This window comes from Lipotes vexillifer, unplaced genomic scaffold (assembly GCF_000442215.2).
Source record: "Lipotes vexillifer unplaced genomic scaffold, Lipotes_vexillifer_v1.1 scaffold462, whole genome shotgun sequence".
Lineage (NCBI taxonomy): Eukaryota > Metazoa > Chordata > Mammalia > Artiodactyla > Lipotidae > Lipotes > Lipotes vexillifer.
This window is the reverse complement of record NW_006770402.1, coordinates 770,584-786,469: the sequence shown is the minus strand read 5'-3', so window position 1 is coordinate 786,469 and position 15,886 is coordinate 770,584.

Genomic DNA, 15,886 nt, shown 5'->3' with positions numbered 1-15,886 from the left:
TGGACACAATATCTAGCTGTCTGCCACTAAATGTATCTGCTAAACCTTGAAAAACCATCCCTGAGAAGTCCTATAACTTACATTTATGGGAAGGAGAGAGGTTAAGAAAATGTTAGAAGAATTTATCAACTTGTTCCCATCTCCTATTAGTCAAGGATTTGTCCCAGGGCTTTTACAGCCTCACACTTGTGGGTTGCACGTAAGTAATTATCAAATGGGACCACAGAGGTCAACAGGGAAGCCTCAGGACTAGAGGTACAAAGCATATGATCAGACAAGGCCATGTGGGAAAGTGCTGTCAGGCTGTAAATGCAGACATCTGAACCTGAGAGGATCTGAAGTGTTTCATCAGAGGTGTCTAACACATTTCCTAACTCCTTCTCCTTTACTTCATCTAGTCTATTTTCGGCAATGCCACCAGCTGGATCTTTTAAATTGCAAATCCTACCAATCCAATCTTAAAATTCTTATGTAATTTCAAAAAGTCTCATATGATAAATTTTAAAATTCTTAATATCAAATACAAGGGATTCGTGATCCAATTCTTGCTTATCTTTGCAGTATTTGTGGTACTTATGAACATTTCTTCTAGGAGACAACCACAGGAAATGACCAATATTTTATGCCTGCTCATTGATTTGTGGTTTATTCTGCTTAGGATATTCTCTTATTCATTTACAGTGACTCCAATGTCACTTTTTGTATGAGACATTCTCTGCCATCTCCTGACTTAACTAGGTTTTTTTCCCTGAACTTCTCTAACCTCTGGTTTACACTCTAATACAGCACACAACAAACTGGTTTAAGAATTAGTTTACATGTAAAAGGTAGGGATTGCTTTTTTTTTCCATCTTGGTATTTTCTAGGATTAGCAGAAAACCTACAATATATCAAAAGGTACTTGATGAGGTAGGTTATACAAATGAATAAATCTTATATTTGCCTCTGCTAGTTTTTTTATCTTGAATTTTAACCTGCACTAATCACCCTTTCTCTGATATTTCATACACATTTTTGTGTATTTTTATGGTGTCCACAATTTGTTTTCATTGATCCATTCATATTCCAATGTTTTGATTCTTCAGCCAGACTTTAAACTTTTTTGGAGATGTTTCTCCTACTTCTTTGTGTTTTCCATAACACTGTGCACAGATAATAACCTCAACAGTCTCTACTGAATTCACTCAAAAGTGAAAAAATAATAATATTTCACTTCCACTAACAGTTTTACTTAAAAAATTCCTTTTAAAAAAATTTTTTCAAAAGTTTGAGGCTGAGTTAATGGAAAATTGCTTCTCAGTTCTTTCTTTTCCCAGTAATTCTGCTTTATTCTATTTGTAAGCTGGTAAAATTAGCTCTAAAATACCATCAGCAGTTTCTTCTGCATTCTATGATGGTTTTAGATATTGTTAACACTACATTAAGAGAACTGCAATAGTGTTGTTACAACCCTGGGGTGAATCCAGAATTTTTAGGGATCTATATAATAATTGGTGAGAATTACTATTATAGAATTGTGGAACTGAGTTATTGTTTGGGAATTTATTGGTTTAATATCTGAATGTCCATAAATAAGAATCTCTCAATATTTTTGATATAATGAAGAGAATATCATATTCTCTCTCTGAATCAATTTATATGGAATTTTCATTGTTCTCACTTCAATATGTGAAAAAGTATCTCTAGAAAAACTATCAAATATCTGATATGTGATACAGAAGCAGGGCTAATTTAAGGAATTGGATAGTTCTATATGTATAGTGAGGTCACTGAATATGTATGTGTGTACATTTTTTCTTTAACTACCAGTAGTAGAAAGTGGCTTATTGTTTAGTTAGTTTTCAAGTTACAGGAAATAGGATACCTAAAGTGTATGAGCCCTGAGATTAATTAACAACACCATTGTTAGTTGCGTTTTTAAATTTACATGTTAGAAACAGGGAGGGTAATTTTATAAAAGGATAATTGGGTCCTCTCTTACTTGCTTCTGTTCTATCTAAAATATGCCAAGTTAAAAAAAAAAACTTTTTCTTCCACTTTTTCCTTCTCTCTTGTCTTCCTCTTATCTTGTCTGAGGATAAGATTGATTTAGGGCAGCTTGGAGAGAATGGGTAATGAAAGGCTGTCAGAAAAAAAAAATCCTTCTCTTTTAAACTCTGAATTTTTTCCAATATGTCATTTATTTTAGTTCTTTACTAATTATTTCTATTACTAGCTAGTTATTATTAGTCCATTATTGATTTTTTCCCATTTTCTTTTTTTTCCAAAAATACATTTTTTAATTAATGAATTTTTTTTTTTTTACAATAGGTCCTTTTTGGTTATCTATTTTAAATATAGCAGTGTGTACATGTCAATCCCAAACTCCCAATCTATCCCTCCGCACATCCTTCCCCCCACTGGAAACCAGTTTGTTTCAAATTGGTAAGTAATTTACTTTTGAGATTAGTAAAAAAAAAAGGTGAAGTCCATCACTATTATTAAAAAAACTCAGCTGACACTAAGATAGGGAGATTAACTCAAATTATCTGAGTAGGCCAAATGTAATCAAATAAGCATTTAAAAGCAGACAAGAAAGGCAGAAGAGTCAGAGAGATGTGTCAGAAAGTGAAGTTCAAGAGATGTGAATTATGAGAGAAAATCAATTGTTAGAGGAGGACCACGAGGAAAACATTAGAAGGAATGTGGGCAGCCTGTAGGAGCAAAGATCAACTCCCAGCTGACAGCTGGCAAAGAAACAGTCACAAGGAAGTGGATTCTACCAACACCCTGAATAAGTTTGGAAGAGGATTCTTCCCAGACTCTTCCAATGAGCCCAGTTGGCCCACATCTTGATTCCAGTCTTGTGAAACTCAGAGCAGAGAAACCAGTCAAGCCAAACAAGACTTCTGACTTAAAGTGAGATGATAAATTTGCATTACTTTAAGCTGCTAAAAAAAACAAAAAACAAAACTTTTCTGAGAACTCCATTGTCTGATGCTCTGTGCTGGTAATATATACTGGCCTTTAATAGTTAATCCCCTGCATTTGAAACCTATTGTGTAGGAGTAATTCCAAGTAATGCACACTGGATAATAGATGAAGACAAAATAGAATAATTGGGTCTAAGTATGATTGAGTAGAGGGGCCCATGTTTTGTACTTAAAGTCTAAAATTGTCTGACATTAACTGCTATTAAATCATAAACTTAACCAAGATGTGCCAGATCTTCCTAATCTTGATGCATTAGTGCATGGAGTAGTTTTCTTTTTATAGGAAACTTTTCCTGTGAATCGTGGATGCCTCTAATTTTAGTGTTTAAATAATCTTTATATGAGCATAAATGAACCATTATAAGCCACATATATTTTTTTCGCAATCACAATCATAAATGTGGCTCTAGAGCCAAACAATGGTTGTTATCATTGCACTCTCATTTTGTCTAATTAGAGAAAATGTAATGATATCTGGAGGATAGAAGTCAACCTGATTCTCTTTCTATGGACACTATATTACTTTACTAGCCTTTATCATATTATTTTCAACATTTTCTGTTGCAAAAAAATGTCTCAATGAATGCCTTTGTGAAGACATTTGTCAGCATCTCTGATTATCATTATCTGCTAAAGACTCCCTAATACATAGTTTTAACTCTGCTCTCTCCATTGACAGACTCTTTTATCCAGCCATCATATTGGCATATGCTCTAAAACATAAAACCTACAGTAAATATTTCTTAAGTTTTCTTCCAAAGTTTTTTTTTGCCTCAGTATCCCATCTCAGTAAACAGTAACACTGTCTACTTAATTAGTCAAACCATAGGTATTTTTCCTTTTTACTCATTCAATATCCAATCCCTTACTTCAAATACGTGTTCCATATTTATCCACTTATTTCACTTCTGCAGGACTATTTTAGTTTGAACCACTCTCATCTCTCACCTTGATAACCCTAATATTGTCCTTGCTAATCCCCCTAATTACACACTTCCCACCCCCTTCCTCTTCACCACAGCATTCACAGTGACATTTAAAATCAAAATTAGTCATTTTTTTCTTAAAATTCTCCAAATTACTTCTCACTGGACTTAGAGCAAAGTTTACACTCCTCCTTATGTTGGCCTTTGAGGCTGTACTTGAACTGGTTCCTGAATAAATCTTTCCCTTTTCTCTTTTGCCCTTCGTTGAATTTGGCCACGTTGAACTTCCTGTTCAACTACTATAACAAATTTGTTATGGTTTGAGTTTATAAATATCAGCTCCTCAGAGATCATCCCTAACTATCATACCTAAAGTAACTTCGTTCTGCATGTATACTTTGAATTGATTTTCATTAAAGTGCTATATTATCTGATTATGTATATTTATGCATTTTTTCTTCCTCTGCCCTCTTGAACACAAATTCCATATTAGTTATCTATTTCATTATCTTTGTTTTCTCCTGCCATGTTCCCAGTGTTTTGTTTTGTTTTGTTTTTTATTGGAGTATAATTGCTTTACAATGTTGTGAATGTACAATGAAGTGAATTGTACTGTACAATGAAGTGAATCAGCTGGACTAATGGCTAACCCCCATCCCCCATTCATTTTAATTTTATCAGTGTGAAGTCAATAATCATATTATTGTGAGCTTCCAATGTACACAGATTTTTGAGAAAGTGGCTTTCTTCTTTTTTAAAAATTTTATTGGAGTATAGTTGATTTACAATGTTATGTTAGTTTCAGGTATACAGCAAAGTGATATATACTGTTATATATATAAAGTTATATGGTGTACAGCAAAGTGATTCAGTTATACATATACATATATTCATTCATTTTTAGATTCTTTTCTCATACAGGTTATCACAGAATATTGAGTAGAGTCCCCTGTGCTTTACAGTAGGTCCTTGTTGGTTATCTATCTTATTTATAGTAGTGTATGTTGGTTCATCCCAAGCTCCTGATTTATCCCTCTCCCCCGACGTTTCCCCCTCGGTAACTGTAAGTTTGTTTTTGATATCTGTAAGTCTGTTTCTGTTTTGTAAATAAGTTCATTTGTATCTTTTGTTAAAAATTAGATTCCACATATCAGTGATATCATATTATATTTGTCTTTGTCTGACTTATTTCACTCAGTATGACAATCTCTATGTCCATCCATGTTGCTACAAATGGCATTATTTCATTCTTTTTTATGGCTGAGTAATATTCCATTGTGTGTGTGTGTGTGTGTGTGTGTATATATATATATATATATATATATATATATATATATATATATATATATATATATATATATATATATATATATATATATATATATATATATACCACATCTTCTTTATCCACTCCTCTGTCATTGGACATCTAGGTTGCTTCCACGTCTTGGCTATTGTAAATAGTGCTACAATCAACACTGGGGTGCATATATCTCTTTGGATTATGGTTTTCTCTGGTTATATGCTCAGGAGTGGGATTGCTGGATCATATGGTAGTTCTATTTTTAGTTTTCTAAGGAACCTCCATACTGTTATCCATAGTGGTTGTATTAATTTACATTCCCCCCAAAAGTGTAGGAAGGTTCCCCTTTCTCCACACCCTCTCCGGCATTCATTGTTTGTAGATTTTTTGATGATGGCTGTTCTGACCAGTGTGAGGTGGTGCCTCATTGTAGTTTTGATTTACAATTCCCTGATAATGAGTGATGTTGAGCATCTTTTCATGTGCTGTTTAGCCATCTGTATGTTTTCTTTGGAGAAATGTCCATGTAGATCTTCTGCCCATTTTTTTATTGGGTTGTTTGTTTTTTTCACATAGAGCTGCATGAGCTGTTTGTATATTTTGGAGATTAATCCCTTGTCAGTTGCTTTGTTGGCAAATATCTTCTCCCATTCTGTGGGTTGTCTTTTCATTTCTTTTCTTTTTTTAAGGTTTCCTTTGCTGTTCAAAAGATTTTAAGTTTAATTATGTCCCATTTGTTTATTTTCTTTTTTATTTTCATTACTCTAGGAGGTTGATCAAAAAAGATCTTGCTGCAATTTATGTCAAAGAGTGTTCTGGGGGCTTCCCTGGTGGCGCAGTGGTTGAGAATCCACCTGCCGATGCAGGGGAAACGGGTTCGTGCCCCGGTCCGGGAAGATTCCCACATGCCGCGGAGCGGCTGGGCCCGTGAGCCATGGCCACTGGGCCTGCGCATCTGGAGCCTGTGCTCCACAACGGGAGAGGCCACAGCAGTGAGAGGCCCGCGTACCACAAAAAAAAAAAAAAAAAAAAAAAAAAAAAAAAAGAGTATTCTGCCTGTTTTCCTCTAAGAGTTTTATAGTGTCTGGACTTTCATTTAGGTCTTTGATCCATTTTGAGTTTATTTTTGTATATGGTGTTAGAGAATGTTCTAATTTAATTCTTTTACATGTAGCTGTCCAGTTTTTCCAGCAACACTTATTGAAGAGACTGTTTTTTCTCCATTGTATATTCTTGCCTCCTTTGTCATAGATTAATTGACCATTGGTGACTAGGCTTATTTCTGGGCTTTCTCTCCTGTTCCGTTGATCTATATTTCTGTTTTTGTGCCAGTACTATACTGTTTTGATGACTGTAGCTTTGTAGTATAGTCTGAAGTCAGGGAGTCTGATTCCTCCAGCTTCATTTTTCTTTCTCAGGATGTTTCATCTATTCAGGATCTTTTGTGTTTCCATATAAATTTTTAAAAAATAGTTCAATTTCTGTGAAAAATGCCATTGTAATTTGATAGTGATTGCATTGAATCTGTAGATTGGTTTTGGTAGTATAGTCATTTTGACAATATTGATTATTCCAATTCAAGAACATGATATATCCTACCATCTGTTTATTTCATCTTCAATTTCTTTCATCAGTGTCTTAAAGTTTTCAGAGTACAGGTCTTTTGTCTCCTTAGATAGGTTTATTCCTAGGTATTCTTTTCTATGCTATGGTAAATGGGATTGTTTCTTTAATTTCTCTTTATGATCTTTCATTTCTAGTGTATAGGAATGCAAGAGATTTCTGTGTATTAATTTTGTAGCCTGCAACTTTACCAAATTCATTGATGAGCTCTAGTGGTTTTCTGGTAGCACCTTTAGGATTTTCTATGTATAGTATCATGTCATTTGCAAACAGTGACAATTTTATTTCTTCTTTTCCAATTTGGATTTCTTTAATTTCTTGTTCTTCTGATTGCTGTGGCTAGGACTTCTAAAACTACATTGAATAAAAGTAATGACAATAGACTTCCTTACCTTGTTCCTGATCTTAAAGGAAATGCTTTCAGCTTTTCATCACTGACAATGATATTAGCTGTAGGTTTGTCAGATATGGCCTTTATTATGTTGAGGTAAGTTCCCTCTATTCCTGTTTTCTGGAGAACTTTTATCATCCCACTGCTTCTAACACTATCAACCACATAATTACATTTCAATAATATTTGGTAAATAAATGGATGTATATTCTTGGAATGAATTCCTAGAAGTGGAATCCCTGGACCAAATCGTAAAAATTTTATTTCCTGTAACAAACAGCTAAATTTCTTTCATAAAGATTGTCTTAAGTTTTAGTTCAATGGATGGGAGTATCTGTTTTCAAACATTCATCAAATAAAGAGGTATTACATTAAAAAGGAATATAGTCACCTTCTTAGGTAAAAAAATGATGTCTTATACACTTTGAATTTTCTGTATTATTGAGGTTGAATTATTTATATTTATTTTTGAGGTCTCATTTTTGTTGCCAATTTATTTCTTTTTTGGTCTAGTTTTATGAATGATTCTTAACTTTTGTTGAACATGAAAATCACCTTGTAAGTTATTTAAAACAAAATAATATCTAAATCCCACTTCTAAAAGTTCTGACTTAATTTGTTCAGAGTGGACCCTGGCATTTAAAAAACGTACTTCAAGTGTTAATAATCTTTACCCAGGGTTGAGAACCACTGAAATGCATTAATAAATATTTTGTGTTCATATACATGCAGCTTCAGATTTGAGACTTCTTCTCTGAAATTGGGCGAATAAATACGGGTGAAACAACCTATCCAAAGATTTTTATTATTTCTTTACTATCTCTTTATATGTCACAGTTATTAAACTACTGTGTCTTAGCTTCAAACCTACCCTTTAGTACTCTGCTTGGTGATGCTGGGGCTCAGACAGTGCAAATCATATTTTCCCATTAGCTAGCTGTTTCCTGCTAGGTTCTGCCAGTGGGGGCACCACAAGGAGACTTAGAGGGTTGGAGGGTAGAAGAGATTTTCTGTTTTGTCAGTGTCTCCTATGCAACAGTTTTTCACCTAATGGTGGTGGTGCTGAAGCAGTGCATTCCAGGTTCTGGTTTTCTTAGCAATCCTAGAGCCAGCCTCATTAGAAACATCCTTTTCTGAGTTTTGAATCTCAGCTCCTTAGGGTCCCTCCTCTGAGTTCCTGAGGGTCCACAAAATCCAAGTAATGCTCACTCCCTGCGTAGAGATCCTAGTCCTAGTTCCCCTGAGGCCTCTTCTCCAAGATTCTAAACTTTAAAGATTCCAAACTTTTGTTCTCACAGCCCTGGGTTAGCATCTGCTTCTTGCAGTTACTACTTCATGATACCCCAGTGTTCCTTTTTACCTTTTCAGTTCTCTAATACCTGGTTAACAATTATTAATATTAATTTTTCTCTGTTGGCATAACTTGTGGCTTTTATGTCATGGCTGGATTCTGACTAAAACTATAGGACTGAATTATTGGCACTGCTAGTTAAAATGTCTAAGGCACAGACAAGGCTACATTTCAGTTTCTAATAGAGCTTTCAGAGTTATGGAAGGAAAAAGTTAAGTGGCCCTCTGATGTTGATCCTAAAGGTGCAAATTTCAACCCTTTGTTGAAAAGAACCTGTATCTTTATAGTAATCTCATCCCAGCCACATATTTTCTATGTTCTTGAATTACCTGGTGAGGTTCTTCATTGCAGACTAGGTGGAGTAATTAGTAGCATATATTATAATAAGAGTGCAGTGCAGAAGAAAGCATGATGAAGAGATTAGAGTATGAAAAAAGAAATCAGTAGTGTACACTATTTCTGAACTTATATAAGTATGTTTAATTTCTATTTGTTTCTTCTTCTAAAACAGCAAATTAGATATTTTTGCCATATTTACATGAATGTGTGTTTTGACAGAAATAATCCATCTAAAATATTTTGAGAAATAGGAATTGCTACGTTAATAAAAACTAGTAAGATGTATGTCAATAAAAAAAGAATTTAAATTGTATAAGAAAGGGTCTAGGTGCATTATTAACCTTTTGTTGACGTTCATTTTTTCTTACTTTAAAAGGAAGAATTACAAATACTGTCGTATTTAGCATATCTCCCTGTTAAAATGCATATAGACATTTATACCATTTTGAACCATGAGTATAGCATGAATTCTTTTTTGGGGGGTGGGGTACACAGGCCTCTCACTGCTGTGGCCTCTCCTGTTGTGGAGCACAGGCTCTGGACGTGCAGGCTCAGCGGCCATGGCTCACGGGCCCAGCCGCTCCGCGGGATGTGGGATCTTCCCAGACCGGGGCACGAACCCGTGTCCCCTGCATCGGCAGGTGGACTCTCAACCACTACACCACCAGGGAAGCCCTAGTGTGAATTCTTATTTGAAATGCTAGTCTTTGGAAGTCAGGGACTTTGCCTCACATTCCTATTCAATTACCCGTGAATAATACCCTCTACATCATAGGATAAAAAGTGTTTTGTCCTGGTCATGATGATTGAAACCAGGAACTGAGTTGGGGCCTGAGAAATCTATAGCAGTTTCCAGGAAATGACTGAAACAATGTATAATGTTTAGATCCAAAATTAAATACAAAACTAATGAATTTGAAGTACTTCGTAAGGTAACTGGCACATAATAAACACTTTAAAAAAACACTTAAAATGTTCGTTTCTAATGTTATTAATATTGTGTTCTCATTTGAAGAAATACTCACATGACAGTGTAGCAGTTTTAATGCTGTTGTCAAGGTTGGGCAGGTGGGACAACAATATAGTGACATCTAAGAACCTAAACCTAAAATGCCAGTTGTCCGATCAAGACCTTACTACTGATTTTGAAAAAAAAAGCCTCTTCTTTCTCTCTTAGAAAAATAAATCAAAGATTATAGGCTGTCAAATGCTTATATGCCATTCTGAGAGTTTAGGGGACTAAACATTTAGGAGTTGCTTTTGGATATAATTTTACCTCCTTCCTGCTTCTCGTAATTGGCTCTTGCTCTCTGCTGTGCATATCAGCTGTGGCTGCACCAACTGGCACCAAGGAAGGCTCATATGTGGAAATATATAGAAACTTTCCATTTGGAGCACAAATTCTACCTCTTTGCCAGATTTTGTGCCAAGAAAAAAAATATGAATGCAATCTTATCTATGGCACACCACATAGAGGAAAAAATTGTCCTAAGCATAACAGAAAACATTATTTATTGGATGTGTAATAATCCCATGCCTTTCCCAAATCAGCCTTTATAGTCTGAGGGGCATAGTTGGTTGAGAATCAACCCTTCCTGAACAAGAGGTACCAGAGCATGACACCTGACATTCTCGGCCCCTTCCTGCCAGGGACTGTGAAAACACTGCTGCTGCCATCCCCTTGTCTGAGCCTTCTTCTGCTTCCATTCTGGAGAGTCCCTGATAGCAGCAAGGCTCAGTTATTGCAGCTGTCTTGGCATGAACACTCAGCTGTTCTGTTCTCTGGCTGCTCCTCTGACTATTGGCAGACAAAGAATGAACAGGCTGCAGAATCAACCCCATTAGTGTCAACCTAATCCCCTGTAATGGGATCCACACAGGCCAAGATCAGGCACCATTCCCCATCCCCACCCTCATGTAGTATGTCTTAGCCTAGCACAATATCAAGCAGTTAATAGGAGAGATAACACTGCATTTGCCGCCACCTTTTGAGGAAAACCAGAACAGTGCTGTTGGGAGTTTGCAAAGACTGGGGAAATTCTGTGTTTTTACTGTGAAAGGAGATTATTGAGATATGTTCACATATCTATACCTAGATGTACTTTTTTTTAGAACAATGCTATTGGAGCTACTGATATTATACTACCAATATTCAAGAGAAAATATTATAAGGTTTTTGAACAGAATTGTGTATGTGTGTTTAAGAGGGTGAGAGAGACAGAGAGAAAGAATGAGAATGGTGAACACTGAAATCATGTTTTCAACAGGGGAGGGACAGGCAGGAGGGGAGGGACAGGCAGGAGGATAAGAACAGGCAGAAATTTAATTAGAGTTTGCTGGGGGTAGAGGCTTTGAGATTGACAAGACGTGGTACATAGTATTACTGATTATTAAAAGTCCTTAGACTCTTCTATTAGGTGAGAAATGCGTTTTTTAAATTCAGTTCTGTTTCAAGAAAAGAGGATGATATTGATGAACTTTTGCAGCCCCTAAACATAGAGATAAAATTGCCTTTTGAATCCACTAGACTTTTTTGCCCACTTTTTCTGCCTTTCTGGTTCTGGTCATTTTGAGCATCAGAATACAAAAGCATATAGAAACTTGTGTTTTTGGCAATAATGCACAGCAGGCAAAGTCTAAATATTAACTGAAAAATAATAAATCACCTTGAATGTTGTTCACCAATGACAATGACCTTGCATTCCCCAAACATAATGAACAAGGGAGACAGAAGTCTAAGAAGATGAACAGGGGACTTCCCTGGTGGTCCAGTGGTAAAGAATCCACCTTACAATGCAGGGGACTTGGGTTCGATCCCTGGTCAGGAACTAAGATCCCACATGCCCCCAGGCAACTAAGCTTGTGCCAAAACTACTGAGCTCACACACCTCATCTAGAGCCCATGTGCCGCAAACTACAGAGCCCATGTGCTCTGGAACCCGTGCACCACAACTACAGCGCCCACATGCCCTAGAGCCTGTGCACCACAAGTAGAGAAGAGAAAACCCATGCACCACAACTAGAGAGAAGTCCTTTTCACCACAATGAAGAGCTGGCATGCCGCAAGGAAAGGTGCCACATGCCTCAACGAAGATCCCCTGTGCTACAACTAAGACCCGATGCAGCCAAAAATGAATAAATAAAATAAATAAATAATAAAATTTAAAAAAAAAAAAAAGAAAGAAGATGAACAGCTTGCCCCTGGAATCTTTAGCAATGACAACAAGACTACTGGACTACTGATAGCCATAAGCCCTCGGAATTTCCACGTTCTGTTTATGGAGCTATAATCCTTACTGATACACTCTAGTAAACCCCGGACCCCCTTGTGGTTCAGCTGCTCCTAGATGCAGCACCTGTGTGTGTACCTGTGGGCCTAAAAATAGCAACAGCCAAAACTACATGGAAATCAAAAGCAAATTCTGTTGTGTTCACAGTTTGTGTTTGCATCTAACTCCTTGTGAGGACACCCACTTGACACACTTTCCCAGATTTTATAGGCAGCTGCAGTATTGGATTCTTATTTCTTCCCATGTGAGTTTTTTTTTTTTTCTTTGAGAATTTAAAGTTTTAGAGAGCTGAGTCATATTTGCCTAAATTTTCAGGATTATGTGGGCCTCCTCTGGAAGCTTTACATAATAAAGGTTTTTAACGGAAAGATACAAGGAATGGTGGAAAGACCAAAGTTACTGTGATTAAAATTAAGTGAGATCCTCAGAGACTTCTGAGCTCAGTGGGAAGAGCCACAGGACATACATGACAAGATCTCCATCTACCTTCCGACTTCTATCTATAGTTACTAAAACTGGGAAGAGTAGGAGAATTCTTGATTTTAGTGAGGAATATGCTCAGTTTAGACCCTTAGGGAAAGTCCAAAGACCCTGTTTGTTAACTTTTGTCCCTCAAGTTTAAGCATGGTTACATGGTTATGAAAGGGCTGAGCACAGTAAATAAGACTTCACTAAGATTTTTATTTCCAAATTCAGCAGTCATTTCCTTCTGTAAAAATGTCACATTGTCCATCTGGAATTAAGTTTTGTGGTAAGAACTATGCCAAAGAATCACAAGCTCATGAGCCAAGAAGATTACATCTCCCTATTTTTTCCTACCCAAAGTCAACCCAAATAAGAATTGTGGTGAAATGAATTAAATAGTAGCATATACCTCAGCAAGGAAGCCCCACATTTCCAAACTCAGCACTGAACTCTTGATTCTTCTTGGGGCTCCTCCATCCAGCTTTTCTCTGCCTTTCTCTCTATTAATTACCCTCTGTGTTTGCACCTAGAAGTGCAGAACAACACAGATGTCTCTTGGGTCATCCCCTAAATGACATTCTGGAAGCACAGTTTGGTATCATACACCACAGAAGCCTGGCAAGGATTGTCATACTGAGAGAAAGCAACTTAACTACATATAACTCTACCCTTCTCTTAGGTAGTTCAGTACTTTCTATGACATCATGACTGCAGAGATGAGAAACCCTGTACTCAGAATAATCTGATCTGAATGAACATTAAAAAATACTCCATAGCTATCTTCTGCCTCTCTTGTGCAGATCTGTAATTAAGGGGAATTTAGACCATGGACATTTCTGACTTCTTATCACATATATTATTCAATAGTAGTAATAGTTCATTCCTTCTTATCATATTTATTGTTCAACCACAATGATAGCGCATTCCTTTTTGTGTTTAACATAATATTTTAGATATTTTTCTGTTGACAGAATCAGTAGTTCATTTTATAAGTTGCTTATAATGTATACATATACGACCTGCATTGTCCATTCACTGTTGGACATTTGTGTAGTTTCTGATTGTTATAAATAGGGCAACTATAAACATTTTTGCACAACTTTTTCTGTGTACATATGTCTTCATTTCCCTTGAGTAAATAATTAAGAGTAGAATTATCAGGGCATAGTAAAGGTGATTAAATACCTAGTTTTCCACTAGTACCATCTTATACTTAAACAGAAATTTGAGTGCTTAATTTTGATAAAGCCCAATTTATCTTTTTTTTTTTGTGGCTATAACTTTCAGTATCCTCCTAAGGAAATTTTTGCCTCCTAAGAAAATTGTTGCTTCCTAAGGAAATTTTTTGTCAGGAAGTTATTCTCATATGGGTTCCCCAAGAAGTTTATATTTTTACTTTTCATGGTTAGGTTTGTGATCAATTTCAAATTAATTTTTGTATATAGTGTGATGTAGCTCTTGCAGTTTATCTTGTTTCATATATTTATCTGGTCATTCCAACATCATTTGTTGATTTCCCTGCCCCCTAAATTTCACTGCACCTCTGATGAAAATCAAGTTTCTGCAAGTTCTATTTCTGCACTCTCTATTTGGGTCTACTGAATTATTTTTCTCTCCTTGTGCCAATACTTTACTGTGTGATTACGGTACCTTTTCAAAAATTCTGGAAATCAGGCAATGAAAATTCTCCAAATATATATTAAAAAAAAAAAAAATTTCCGGTCATTAGAGGAATACTTTCTGGGGATGTTATGTGCAACATGATGATTATAGTTAGTAATACTGTATTATATATTTGAAAGTCTCTAAGAGAGTGGATTTTAAAGTTTTCAACACACACACATACAAATTGTAACTGTATGAGATGATGGATGTGTAAACTAACCTTATTGTTGTAATCATTTTGCATTGTATATATACATCAACTCATATTGTATACTTTAAACATACACAATGCACAATGTTATATGCCATTTATATCTCAGTAAAGCTGGGTAAAGTGTTTTAAAGGTAGCTTTGTTTTTGCTATATCTTTGCATTTTTATATAAACTTTGAATTCACTTCTAAATTGCTACCAAAATTTGTGTTGGGCTTTTGATTGGGACTATATTAAAATGTTTGGATCAATTTGTGGAAACTGATATCTCAACAATATTGAGTCTTACAATCCATGAACATGGTATATTTCTCTATTTATTTAGATTTCCTTTAATTTCTCTTAACAGTGTTTTCATTGTAGATGTTGTGCTTGTCCTTCATCAAATCCATTCCTAAGTGTTTTTATGTGAGCTTGTAATTTTTCTTTCTCTCAAGGATCAGGACCTTGAGCTGCCTCTTTTCTAATGTATGAAAAGTTACCACATCTATTTTGTCTAGTGTTTTTTTAATTCCAGTAGGGTAAGTCTGACACCAGTTACTTTCTCATGACCAGAAATGAAATTGCTAGAGCATCTTTTTGTAAGAGAAAACATTTGATATCTCCCGCTGTTCAAAACCTTGCTGTGGATCCCCATTTCAATTACAGTAAAAAGCCTTACAAGTCCTCTAATATCCTGCACAATTCACATAACTATCTTTTTCTAGCTAACTCGTTACTTTTCCTCCCACTGTTGCCATTGTTTCAGTTACATTAGCCTTACTGTTGTTCCTTAAACTTTCCAGGCAAAATCCAATGGGTCCTTTGCTCAAACGTTCCTTCTACATATAATAATCCTACACAGATGTCTGTTTGGTTGATTCTCCCTCCTCCTTCAAGTCTTTGCATATGTCTCACCCTCTCAGTGAGATCCTCCCTGATCTCCCTATTTAGATACTGGAAACTGGCATTTCCTCTGCCCGGAAATACCAATCTCTCTTACCTTATTCTATTTCTTTTCTTTTTGCCAATAACATTGGTCATCTTCTAACATACTTGTAACTTAACTTTTTTGTAATTTGTTCTTTATTGCCTTTCTTAGTATAGCCTATCTGTCAGTATCCTACCTATACCTAGGAGACCTTTTACTGTATTCCTACTCATACCCAGATGCCAGTTTCTGCATCTCTGGGATTTATGACTTTGCTCTGGATCTGTAGAAGGCTATACAGTGTGTGGCAAACTACATGTGTAGAGAAACAAGCACCTCCAAAGCAGCTCTCCACCAACTCACGTGAGTTAGTTCATGAACATGTGAGTGTTCTCAGTCCTATTTTGGATAATTCCCAAGCCTATCTTTTGCACTCTTT